This window comes from Typopeltis vanoorti, chromosome 15, assembly GCF_054136105.1.
Source record: "Typopeltis vanoorti isolate ZY-2024b chromosome 15, IOZ_Tvanoo_1.0, whole genome shotgun sequence".
Taxonomy (NCBI): domain Eukaryota; kingdom Metazoa; phylum Arthropoda; class Arachnida; order Uropygi; family Thelyphonidae; genus Typopeltis; species Typopeltis vanoorti.
Window position 1 is genome coordinate 40,701,518 of NC_143563.1, and position 14,384 is coordinate 40,715,901.

The 14,384-nt window shown below is 35.3% G+C and overlaps 1 protein-coding gene across 6 annotated transcripts in view; it reads right to left on the reverse strand.

Annotated features, from left to right (window-relative positions):
* Positions 1-13,589, reverse strand: part of LOC150098685 (uncharacterized) — an 83,297-nt gene extending 69,708 nt beyond the window's left edge. For 3 of the 6 annotated variants that reach the window (XR_016549460.1, XM_090404716.1, XM_090404712.1), the window contains exon 1: positions 13,396-13,589. The gene's annotated coding sequence lies outside the window, so the exon portion shown is untranslated. Of the gene's footprint in view, positions 1-10,462; positions 10,493-13,395 lie in introns of those variants that run through there. The other 3 variants (XR_016549461.1, XM_090404714.1, XM_090404713.1) reach the window with 2 other exon arrangements.
* Between the last annotated feature and the right edge of the window lie 795 nt (positions 13,590-14,384).

The following is a 14,384-nucleotide window of genomic DNA, read 5'->3' on the forward strand; positions in this document are numbered from 1 at the left end:
ACTATTGTTTTACATGGGATGATTTTATATAATTTATATAAAAAGCCTTGTCTCCAGACAGTGTCGAAGGCTGCTGACAAATCAATAAATGCTGCTGATGTTTTTAAACATTTTTGAAAACCTGCTTCTATGCGAGTTACTAAAGAGAGAACCTGGTCACAACATCCACAATTAGGTCTGTAGCAAGCTTGTTCTATTGGGACATATTTATAATAGAATAAGCTCCACTTTTTTTAAATAAGTCTTTCAAAGAGTTTATAACAATAACTGAGGAGAGTAATAGATCGGTAACTTTCTGGCTTATGATTAGGCTTACTAGGCTTTAAAATTGAAAGTATTTTTGCTTTTTTAAAAATAGTGGAAAGTCTACAAATTGTAAGTATGTCAGTATATAACTCAGTTAACCATAATCTTGCATTTCTTCCCAGATTAATCAAGAATTCTGGATGAATGTTATCCAAACCAGGAGCCTTACCAGGCTTTAATTCCTTTAAGGCTGCTTCAACTTCTTGCCGCATAAAAGGGCATGCAAAATTCAAAGTTATAGGCAAAAACTTGTCAAATTCTTTTAATTTTCTCTTAATATATCTTGTATGCTTTTTATTGATTGGGGTACATTATGTATTAATTATGTTAACAATATGTATGGCTAACTGACTGGGGAGATTCTTGGTTGTTCTTTAATCAATAGAGCACTACCACCTAGTTTCTTAAGAAGGCTCCAAGCTTTACAGCTGGAATGAGTAAAGTCTAAACCTTCTACTGAATTTACTCATTTTTTCCTTCAGGATATATCCAATTTTTCTAGAAGTTTGTCTGCTGTTTTTGGGTCGTTGTTCATCTGATATTCATTATAGAGTAATTCACATTCTTCGCTCCAACCATGTATATAGTTATGCTTAATACCTCTTGGAATACTTTGCTTGGAAGCAAGCAGAACTACACTTATAAATTGATTAAAATGACTACTTATTGGAGATACCCAGCAAATATATTTGTCAAGTTCATTTGCGTATTTATTCCAGTCAGCCTTTTTAAAATTCCAGTGTGGAAAAGGCATTGATCTTACAAGTGGAAAAGAAATACCAATGTCAATTAACACTGGTCTATGTTGACTATGAGGAAAGTCAGTTAAGACCCTTCTCAGATTTTGCATAGGGTGACCTAAATTATTTTGGCTCACAAGGCATAAATCAAGGTTATAGTCTTTTCCAGACCCCAGATCTAAAAGTGCCTTTGTCTTTGGCATCAAAGATAAGTGAAGATTATTTAGTTTGATCCAATCAACAAAACTCATGATAAAAGTTTAATGGAGTGAAACACTAGAAAATGATTAAAAGTAGTATTTAATGCTTCTATAGCTACCATCCGAATGGAAGAACATAAAAAATACATTTGTAGTCACATCACTATGGTCAATCTGGCCTTGCAGACTATGATTTGCATACAGCTCACAGAATCAATTGGAAAAAGACCATCATGCTCCATCACAGTAAATTTAGAAGAGAAAGACTATTTTTAGAATTTGCTACTGCTCTTAAAAATCAGCCTATTTTAAATAAATATGGCTGCATAAAACTTTTGAAAATATGGGAAACATTAATACTTCGAGATCCCAGTTTACATTGTAGGTTGCCGACAGGTGTCCATAGAGTGCCCCATCTATTAGGACTAGTCTTTCATTCACGTTTTAGTTAGCTTTGTACCGCCTTTATATGTGTGTTTGTGTCTGTTACAAGTCTCATTTTGTACTCCTTGTTTATTTCTGTTACTAAGATGAAATATTGGAAGCATTAAATACTACTTTTAATAATTTCCTAGTGCTGTTTCACTCCATTAAACTTTTATCAGGAGTATATAAATAATAATAAATAACATCTGTGGAAATAAATTATTTGTGAGATATAATTTTGTGAGCTCAAAGTAATTACATACAATAATAATTACATTTTCTCTTCACAATATTTTTGTTTTGTGACATTTCTTCATGGTTTAATAACTTCTTATTTCTAACATTACCATCATTACTAGAAAATGGTTAATCAATGATTCAAGTTTAAAAAGACTGAAGAAAAGTGCTGAAATTATCCCAGTATTGTCAGGAATGAGATTTTCTCTTTATTGGGCAATCCTTTACAACTTACTGTTGCTCTCCTGCTAGAAAATCCCAGAAACAAAGAAAATGTCTTCCCGAGATGGGTCTTCGGACTCCTTGGAGGTGTCACGAATAATAATAATAATAATAATAAAATAAACTCAATCTAGCTAAAACATTATGAACAATCATCCAATTCAACAGTCAGTCCAATTTCATGTCATTATTAACTTTAGTGTCATGTGTCACTATTCTCCTGAATTCTAGTCCTAAACAATTTTTCCAAAATTTTCCAATCACTACAGAAATACTAACTGGTTCTATTATTTGCTGCCTCTATTACAGCATTTCCCTTGAGTAATTAAACAATCGCATCAATGGCCTGAATCCTCTCCATCACATGCTGCATCAAGCAATTATCTCTCAGCAGGTGTATAAATTGCATTTTCTTCTTACCATGTGATCTTTCCTCCTTCCAATTATCATAACTGAAGTCTCCCATAATCATTACTTGACCTGCACTCATTGTATTTTGCTCATGCATATTCCACATCAGGAGTGCTTAAGGGCCAAAGCTGTATAAACTAAGAGGAGACCACCACCACCACATAGCCTTCAAAGGAATGCAGAGAACCAACCAGGAGTTCTGACCTAATATCCAATCCCCACCTTCTCGTGGTGCACCCTGTTGGGTATCTACTTGGATACTGAATGAATGAGGATGGCTGGCATTTTAGGATTTAGCTGAAGTATTTTTTATTTGCTTAAACCACAAATAAAATGATAGGATATGACATAATTTCATCCCAGTTAAACAAGGCCTGCGTTGTTTTGATCAGAGAACCAGGGTGAACACTGAAAAATAGGCTAGAAAAACACATCAAACATCAGAGTTCAAGATCGGTACTATCAACATAAGAAGCCTGAATGGCAAAGAAGTGGAGCTGGCTGAGGAACTGGATAAGCACCAGATAAACATAATAGGGGTGACTGAAACAAAAAAGACAAAAACTGGTGAGATCTTTCTAAGCAATAAATACAAAATGTCAATTCAGGCAATAGCAATCAAGGAAAAGAAGGAGTAGCAATTGTATTCAACACTAAATACGAGGCTGATCTTGAATGGCAGGCAAAAATCAAGTAGAGTAATGTGGGCAAATATCAGAATGGGGAACTGGACATTCAAACTGATTTGTGCCTATGGTCCAAAAGAAGGTTCTACTAAGGTAGAAGTGAAGAATTTTTTGAGGCTTTAGAGACCGACACAATAAAAAAAGAAATGTTGGTCCTTGTTGGGGATCTAAATAGCAGAGTACAAAATGATTGTGAACATACAGAAATATTTTAGGAAAATTCAGAGAAAAGAGCAAAGCTAATAATAATGGCATATACCTGTTGGATTTCTGCTGAGGACATGGGCTGGTTATTACTAACAAATGTTCCAACAGAAAATTCACATGAAGAGAAGATGCAAGAAACACGAAAAGTCTAATTGACCATATTACAGATGATAGCGATGTTTTTCCCACTGGTTCAGGACAGAAGAATATACAGAGAATTTGAAATAGGAAGCTATCACCATTTAGTTTTAAAGAGGATAAAATATAAATTTCAAATTGAAAAGGAGAGTGTGTAAGAAAGAAAGTGTGTATAAAAAATCTACTCCTGCAGATTACAAAAACATTTTTTTTAATCAGAGTGTTGTAACATAGCAGTTTTCTTCCAGGAAATCTAGTGAGTGGTATTCAATACATGGACAGCAAGACCAGATTGACCATAATCATGAAAGCAGATACCGGTTTTGCGTTCATCTAACTATATGTGGGCTGAACTGACTGTCAGTCCATAGTATACCAACTTGCAGGAACAAGGTACTTTATATACTCCAGGCACTGAGAGAGAACAGAGTGGATCTTTGTAAAATGGATAAGGATATCTAGTTTCCAGAGGGACTTAAAAGCTGTGCAGAGTTTTACTTTTTTTTAATGACCTCTAATTTTCTGATGTTCCCCAGATGTAGGGGATGGTGATGGCATTTCTAAAATCCTTCTGAACAGATAGCCACAGATTGAGGGGGAGGATTGATTATTATTTTTCCTTCTTCAATTCTCTACAAACTGTAGCGCAAGACAGGAAGGGGTTGCATATGTAGTTGACTTCTGTTTAAAGAAAGGTTCTACTGGAACAAAGGTTATAAGCTCTATTGGTTAGTCATGTGATTGTTGACAGTGATGTTTTCTCACTGGTGCAGGGCATGAGATTGTACAGAGGATTTGTAATTAGAAGTGATCACTATTTAGTCTCGAGTAGGATAAAATTGAATTTCATATTGAAAAGAAGAGTAAGAAAATTTTAAAATGAATAAAAGGTGTAAAAGCTCTCAGATGTGAACTTTAGACTAAAATACAAAAACATTATTCAATAAAAAAAATGAGAGTTTGAGAACAAGAACCAAACCTTGGAGTAGTAGCAAGCCCTGAAGAAAATATTGATTGATTCAGCCAAAGAGGCATGTGGTGAGTTTATCTGCAAGGATAAAAAAATCAGAACTCGATGGTGGACATAGGAAGTCAAAGTGGTGGTGAAGGGGAAAAAAAAAGAAAGCACATCCAGTGGTAGCTCATGGCTTGAAATCGTGGGAGTGCTGCAACTTTCGAAATATACATACACACTGTAAGTACAATGTATACGTGTTTGGATAAAATATCAAAATTATGGTAAAAATTTTAAAAAAAAATTAAATATGAAAAATTATTGTTTATTATCGATAAAATTATACAGTTTAGTATAATTCAAAATTACTTAAAAATAAAATATATTCTTCTTGTTTTGTTTCATGAAAAAATATTGATTATTATCGATAAAATTATACAGTAATGGATTTAATGGATGTACAATTTTTGGACAATTCAATTAAATCCTTTAATAATCCTATGTTGTATAGACTGAAACAAAACCATATGTTGCATGGGCAAACACAGTATCTAACTAAAAACTATTGCATTAATTAGATGTGTGTGAGTTCGATTTCTCAAGGCAGCAATAAAATTCAACCGAACGTGTTAAAATTCGTAAAAGTGTTAAAACTAGGTAATATATATATATAATGAATGTTATGGCAGTTTCACATATGGAATTCGGTTGAAGAGAGTTAACATTTCAACTCAATGATCAGCTATGCTTTTATCTTTCGGTTGCACGATCTTTTGTTAATACCGCACCAATCATATGCACGTTTTAATAACCTGCCTTTGCTGTCTGTTTCGCGTTAGGATTAATTACCTTAAAGGGAGAAAAGTCACAAAAGAGAAAAATGTTCCTGGTCCGGGGATTCCCTTATTCAGGTAATATTCACTAATTTCATGTTATCAGTTTGTGGTGTGACAGTATTGGTAAGTGGTGATATTTGATCTATTCTACGTTTAAAAAATTTAACCCTGAGATGGAGAAGTGGCTGATAAAAAATAAAAAAAAATTCCCACGAACAATCAGAAGAAGCAGAAACAGACTGAAAAAAAAAAAAGGACAGTGTTTCATATTTTACCAGAACAGCCCGCATCGTCTTCAGAACTAAACGGTAAGAGGCAAAAAATGTAATACATGCATTTGATTTTTGCAATATTCGCTGTGTATGTTTTGTATTGAATATAAATAAATAAATATAATAATAATATATCTCTCTATTACAATTTTTTTTCGAGGGGACGGGACCGTGAAATATTTTAATTTTTGCAAAGGAGGCCCTGACATCCAGAAGTTTGGGAAGCACTGCTCTATAGCCACAATCATCTCTTGATTCGAAGTAAAACACTGACCAGTGAGGAAGAGTTTTAGTTTTGAGAAGAGATAGAAGTCAGAGTGAGCCAAATCTGGGGAATACGGTGGATACGTTCCCAACAATTCATAGTGGAGATTCCTTAATTTTCCCATTGCCAAAACACATTTGTGGGCAAGGTGCATTGTCCTGATGAAAGATGATTTTTTCCTTCTGCAAACCGGGTCTATTCTCACAAATTTTTTTGCCTAGTCTGGTTAAACGATCGGAATAATATTCCAGGTTATTGTTTTACCCTTTTCAAGATAATTAATAAACAAAATGTCTTTAGCATCGCAAAACACTGATGCCATGACCTTTCCTGCTGATGGAACTGACTTTGTCTTCTTTGGTGCTGAACAAACGGCTTCAGTCCACTGTTTGGATTCTGGAGAATAATTTGTAATGGAGAATTCAAGTCTCATAGAGAGTAATAAATCGACGCATGAAATCACTTTTATTCTTGTTAAAACGCTCCAAGCACTGTTCAGAGATTTTCATGCGAGTGAGTTTTTGATTTGCTGTGAGCAAGAGCAGCACCCATCTTGCGCAAAGCTTTTTCATTTGCAATTCTTCATGCAAAATATATCAAATATATCAAAAAATATTAGAAGACAGAAATATAAGATCTGATAATGTTGGAATCTTGACAGATAACAGATTGATTTGGAGGAAAATTGTTGATAGGAAGTTAGTAATGATTTAAGTTCTTCATGTAGTATTATCATAATATCCTGTACACCCCTTGAGGATACATGTCAGGAATTTGATGATGTTCTACATCATCTATGTAACCTTTGATCTATAGGAACAACAAGACATTTTGTTTGACTGGCCTGAATCTCACACCAGACTGCCCGAAAAGAACTGTCATCCTCCCACCTATCTCCTGCTTTTTTTGGCTGCAATCCTCCATGAAAATACTAAACTCTTCATTTTCTATCCCCATAGCTATATCACCTGTTGTTAGCCAGATCTAATTAATGCCTATAACTTTTGGCAAGACACACTTCTTTCACTAAGCATTATTCCCGATTCCTATGCAGGGTCCAGTTGCTACTTAGATGCGACTTCTTGTTAGTACCACTCCCAACCGACCTGTCGCCTAGCCTGCCGCTGAGGGGGGGATATATTTTTGGCTGTAGTAGCGTATGTTCACGGGGCCGGTTTGCCTGCTTGCGGGATGAAAAATGCCAGATAAATTGGCAGAAAAAACTCTACTGCAAGCGCCCAAGACTGGCTAACTTGGCTATGGCTGAGGAAGATCCTCAAATTCCTCAGGTCTTCGACGGGAATCGAACCTGGAACACTCCTTCCCCAGTCGTACGGTTGCGAAGTGCAAAGCCACTAGGCTAACCACACGGGTTTGGCAAAGCCACAGTAACCAATGCTAAAAAGTTTATCCCTTGATTCCTTCTACTTCTGGCATGAGTATACAGACTGTAGCATCTGTTTAGACTCCCAACTACTTCCAGAATCTACTATCCTATTCAACATTTCTGCTTAAGAGACTAGTTCTGCATTTGTTGGTCACTCTCAAACTCATTCACATGTTTTCCTGATTGTGCCCTAAAGCACTCTAAGTGAACAAAGCTCTTTCTTGTTTGCCTGCCCCAGAAACTATTCAGGTGCAGTCTTTCAGCATTATACAAATCCTTTCTGTCAAACTCACATAACAGGTTCACAAACTCTACATCATTCCTTCTACACAATCTATATAGTGATTCATTTGCTGCTGATGCCTTCCTCTTGAGTTTGCCTCTATCATCGCATGGCAGGAGAACTTACAATCACCCTTCTTTTTTGCTTCATCCAATGACTTTCAAAATCCTCCCTCAGACTACTTCTCGCCTCTCAAATCATTAATAACAACCAAGAAAATTCTTAACCTCACGTTCCTGTACTGTGGTAGTATCACTAATATTAATTTTTGCACCAGGGATACGAGATGTTATGATTTCATTAAGTTCCCATGCTCCTCTCATCATAGAATCTCCATACAAAATTTTTTTCTTACCTTGTTTATTCTCAGTTCCTTTTTCATTTCCTTTCTCTCATTTATTCATATTACAGTCATCCCTCGACTTACATCCGTTCGAAGATACGTCCATGCTTCCATAAATGAATAAATAACATTTTCGGCTATATATAGAGGACCTGAACCAAAAGCGCACACCCCTTAGCACTGTGACTATAACCGCTAAGGCACTAAGTCTCTTCAACAAGGAGAAAGCAGAACCCGATTATGACAATGAATTCAACGCTTTTTCTGGTTAGCTCATGAGATTCAAGCAGAGGTTTGCGCTGCATAATGTGAAAATGTATGGGAATATACAAGCGCTAAGAAGGCTGGCAATGAGTTTGTGGAAAAATTGGACAAAATTATTACGGAGGAAAATTATTTGCCACAGCAATTATTTAATATGGATGAGACGTCCTTGTTTCAAAAAAAAAAAATGCCCAAGTGGACATTCATCCAAAAAGCTGAAATCTATACCTAGTTTAAGCTCTTCATGCCCGTATTACGATTCTGTTATGGGTAATGTGGCTGGATATAAACTGAAACTATCTATGATATGGCACAGTGAGAATCCACGAATCTTCAAATACATTAGGAAGCATACTCCCAGTTCATTATCGGAGCAATGAGAAGTCGTGGATGACTCAAAAATTGTTTGAGGATACCTTAACTATTATGCGAATGAAGTAAAAAGCTCTTATGTGAAAGAAGATGTAGAGTTGAAAATTTTATTAATTCTAGATAATGCTCCAGGTCATCCGTCTTGTAAGTCTTATAGCGGTGATCTTCAAGTTCAAGGTCATGTTTCTCCCTCCAAACACTACTTCATTGATCGAACCAATGGATCAGGGAGTTGTTGCAGTGTTTAAGGCTTATTATCTACGAACAACTTTTTCACAAGCCATTTCTGCCACTGAAGGAAATGACCAGACTCTCATGCAATTCTGGAAAACATTCAATATTTATCATGCTATTAAAAATATTGCTATGGCTTGGGATGAAGTGACCTCTCAATGTATAAGTGGCATATGGAAAAAGACATTAAAAAGGTTTGTGCATGATTTTGGAAGTTTGTAATAGTGGGCCGAGCAGACAATATGAATCTCGAAGTGAATGATGACAACATAATTCAACTAATAGAAAGTTCCCCTGAAGAGTTAACCAACGAAGAATTGGTCAAACTGGAGGGACAATATGTTGCAGAAGAGGAAGAATGAGAAAAGGAAGAGGGAAAAGAGAAACAAGGAGAGGTAGTTAAACAATTCACAGTTAGTAGAAATATTCTCTGCAGTTAACGATGTTCTCAAAATGGTTAAAGACATGGACACCAATGTTGAATGCTACTTATTAGTAGAAACGAAAGTACACGACATGCTTGCTTGCTATGAACAAATATATGATGAAAAAGAAGAAGAGGAATAAGAAAAGCACATTGGAATAGTGGCAGTACAGTTTTATAATAAGGTTTAAAAATTAAAATGACAGTATACTTATTATGGTTAAGCCCCCAACCCCTATAACTCTGTTGATTTAATGTATTGACTTATGTCCTGCCGGATGGAATGGAACCCGGACGTAAGTCGAGGGATGACTGTATTTCCATTCTTACCTCTATCTCCTGTTTTTTTCTCTTCTCAGCCCAGCTAATCTTGATATTTCAGCAATTTTTAAGTTTCCTGCTTTGTCCTGCAAAGGAAAACACAAGTGCTACTTCCTTATTGAGGTCCACTCCTTTCTCCTAAACTTTCAACATCAATTCCAATATTAACATTTTCCAGTCTACCTTGATGCGGTCTGCTCTACTAACACATGCTTCATTCTCTCCACCCAACTGGAACTCACTCTAAAAACAATTATTACACACCCACTCACCAGCTTAGCTCTCTAACCATAAATCCTTCAACTTTTGCAATGTATCCAAAACATGCTACACTGAACAAAATCACAACTTCAACTCATCCAACAAGGATGTCTGTATCTTCATTGTTCTACCATGCATTGGTGCCTTATTGACAATTCTGAATTCAACATCATACAAAATAAAACTACAATGAATAGCCTATTATTAACTAAATCATGAAAAAATGACTTGCCTTTCATTTACATTAATAACTAACTTATACAGAGCACCACTTGTAGTCCCACAAAACATAAGAAAAGAGACATGGAAATATAGCAAGAAGATCAGTGTTTAAGGCAATGATTATGGAGTAAACTCCATTCATCAACAGAACTGTGGATGGGATCTGAGATTAGAGAGAAAAGATTTCCTTGTGATGAATAACTTTCATGGGTGATACTATAGCATAATCCTTAGGTACTCTAGCACTGTTGTGAAAAAGGAAGCCATCCACGATAACATGCAGTAAAACAACTTGAGATTAAATTGTCAACATAGTTACAAACAGTAAATGGTTGCTTATACACCCCAAACAGCATTTATTTGCTATAGGCCCTTCTGACTTTTGTGTGTGTGGGAATATTAAGGGGAAAAAAAAAAAAGGCAATTTGGTTAGTAGGCTTTGAAGCATACCATAATGATGTCACCAAAAGGGATGTGCTCACTGTTTACCTATAGGCAACATCAACACAATAGAAGGCATGTGATTTTGTTGATTTATGAGTTACAGTTGGGATTAAGAGGATGGATGTGCAATATATGACCCTCTCAAGTGGAAACACTTAGCCTCTCCTCCTCAATCCAAATCTCACCTCCACATGGTGAACCTTAGAACCTCATCAACCAATTGCAAGATTGGGTACTAACCCCAGTAAACAAGAAGGAATATTTAGGGTAAGTTTGAAGCCCCTAATCCTACCAACAAACTAGGCTACAGATGGCCAGTAACCAACCCAGCCGAATCTTATTTTTACACCACAGTCTCATGAAACAATCAAACTGTCACTTTAAGTCAAGAAAGAAATAAGAATGAAAATGAACAAGAATATCTGGAATGTTGCTTCTTAGAATGACAGAAATATTCATTACAAATACCAAGATCTAGACAAACTCATAGAAATAAATATCAAATTACCAGTAATAACAGAAACAAAGAAGAAAAAAAAAAAAGATTCAGATGAAACATAATTACATTTACATCAGATATCAAAAAAGAAGAAAGAGCAGAAGCAGCAGTAATGAATTTTATTCACAAATCAATTTAAAAAATATCACACATTACAAATATTGGAATGGAAGAATTCTAGAGCTGAGATTATAAACAAGCATAGCTTTCAGGCTATTACTAGTGTCTGTCCCAGAGGAAGGTAGAGAGGAAGACAATGCCTTCTATTTAGATTTACAAAAAAATTAAAAAAATGAAATAATGAAATGATTACCTATTAATAATGGGTGATTTCAATGCCAGAGCAGAACATTCCACTTGGTTCAAATAAAAGAACAAATGGTGAAACTGCATGCAACAGAAATCGATAGATTAAGGAATTTCTTCACATACAACTTAAAAATTACTATTTTTTTTTTCAAGTATAAAGATTGCATAAATTCACTTGGGAAACAAAAAATCATTAGCTAAAATGAAAACAGTTAAAATGATAATGGATAGTCAGGTATTTAGAGGTGCAGAAATAAAATAAAATCATCTACTACAGCAATAAACTGAAAACACCCCAATTTAGCCAAACCAATGCAAAGAGAAATCCCCAGGAACTTTTAGAGTTCAACTCTTGGATGACACAAGTATTAACTACTTGTATTTGCAAAGAATGAAGAAAAGAACTAGAACAAATAAAAGAAAATAATATCAAAATCAAATTGCATAATTTAAAACCTACATTAACAAATGCAGCAAAAGATTGCTTCAGAAAGAGTAAATGGAAGAGGAGAAAGGAAATAAACTGGGAAGCAACAATCAAAGACAGAAAGAAGCACATAAACATAAAATCACTAAACACAGAAATTCATTAAGAATTTCTTAATTCATTATTAAGACAGACCTCCAGGAAATCAGAGAATCATCAGGGAAGGCCACATACTACCCACATTAACTGTCATACTTGGAGACGTCGAAGAGGTGAAAAGGATCCAGAAGCAAGTGACCAAGATGGTGATGGGTCTATAGGATGCTCCTTATGAAGATAGATTGAAGATTTGTATGCTACCAGATGTTACAGATATTGGAAGATATGAGGAAAAGAGGGAATGACAGACACAAGTTACTTAAAGGTGGTAATAGGAGTAACGGCAGCAAAGGTTGGTCGACTGGTAGACTATTTGCTACTAATGGCTCACGCAAAAAGTTAAGCAAGTCTGAGTGTGGTTAGTAGTTGGAAGGCGATCAATCATTCGATGCTGAGGACTGGCCATTCTCACAGAGTTAACTTCGGCCTATAAACTGATGTATGTCAGACCTCTGTGCCCTCGGGGACATGACATGACAATAGGAGTAACACAGATGAAATTTTTTAGTACATGACTAATATAGGAAGAACTATATATCACTGCTAACCATATAGCTAACAAGGGCATAAGGGCAAGATTTTTTACTTGGTGGGTTGCCAGAGTCAGTAGTGAGTGCCGTGTCAGTGAATGAGTTCAAACCAAAGTATGGCAGATATTGTGCAAATGAAGGTTAGTATTTGGTTTTCAGAATGTTAGTGGACTTCCTGTGATGAGTCTATGGACTTCAACGAGGTGTCAATAATAATAATATACTTCTTACAATTGCTAAAAAAAGTTGGAATGCAAATATCTACAGACAAAACAAAAATCATGGCTTTTAAAGGACCATCTCCAGTCAGAAGTAAAATCATGATTGAAAATAAAATTTTTTGAAAAAATTAACTGCTTTACATACCTCAGAGAAGAAGACACTAATATCAAAATTTTGAATCTCCTAGAGATAACAGGGATGATTAATATTTTCAAACCTAACCAAGTTCAAAAAGCTCACAAGAATCAAATTTCATAAAACAGTTTTGACAAGACCTCTGCTACTGTATATTATGGACCATAAAAATCACAGAAGGGAAAAAAAAAAAAAAAAAAATATATATATATATATAATGGAAAACTACAATTTCTACAAAGGACTACAAGCTATACTATGGGACAAAAAACAGAAATACGTAAAGAACTCAAAATAGATCTAGTATTGAACAAAATATACAGCTACCGAATGAAGTAGATCGAACATACTCAAAGAATGGGCAGTTCAAGGCTATCCAAAAAAAAAGATATCGGATGCTGCCAGATGTTGGATATATTCCCTGATTTATAATTGTAATGTGGTTATGAGAGCAGTTCATATTTACCGAACTGCGCTCATAACTACATTACAACTAACCCAAAGAAAAACAAAGTTTTCAATGATATAAGCAATAAACATTACTGAGCCTAATACAGTTTAATCAACAGGTTTTTCTTATGCGGAAAAATATTTCATTACATTCACTAATATAATATACTTATTAAAATAACAAATTACATGCTACTTATCCACTCACAAAATAATATATTTCAGTACCATGATTGTCTCCGTTATACCAAAAAGCAACAACCAACTCACTCGCACATGCTGATAAGAGGCATATAGCGATTGTTAGTAAGGTGTGGAAATTACCGGAAGATATGATTTTATTAAAGAGCCTGACAAATAATGATAATAATCATAATAATAAATGAATAAAGTCAAAAATTAAATCCAGCAGATACAATTTAAAAACATATAAGAAAGGATCATTATTTCAATTGTATAACTTCTATCAGAAGCGCCCTCTAACACCTAAAAAAATTATAAATTGAATTTTTTTTTCAAAAAAAAAAATAAAAAAATCAGCTAACGCCTTTTTATTCCCATATACAGGGAGTAGGCGAGGCCATTTAGCCCTATCTAACTTTTGGAGACTGAGTGGCAGTTCAATCTCCACTGGCACCAATCAGAGATAGATAACCCAAGGCTATCACTAATTAAGCGGTATACAGTGAAGAGAGACGGCTCAAATGTGCCGCCATCTAGTGGTCCCTAACCCTAACACAATATATTTAATGTCTGAAATAATGTCGGTTCAACGGTCGACTTTCTTGAGTTTACAGGATGAAAAACCCGAGTTTCCGGGAGGAAAGACCCGCTTGCCCATGCCAGAGATCGACTAACTCGGGAACCGGTCGAAAAAAGGATTAGAAAAATTTCTTCTAGTCGCCGACTAGACTCGAAACCAAGTCTTCCTTCGTGCGGCCAAGCGCCGTGGTATGCAAACGCCACATCCACTGAGCTACACAGGCTCAGATTTTTTTTTTCTTTTTTTAAATAACAATCTTACTGTATAATGAATGTTTCTTTTCTTGATCATCTAAGCAGAGTAATTATTTGGTCAATGGATCGAGTGTTAACTAATAAATATTTATTAAACCTACTAGTTTCACCAAAATACAAAATGATGGAACAACATGACAAAATTTCATGCCAGCTGGGGTGTCTCCCAGTAAACAAGGC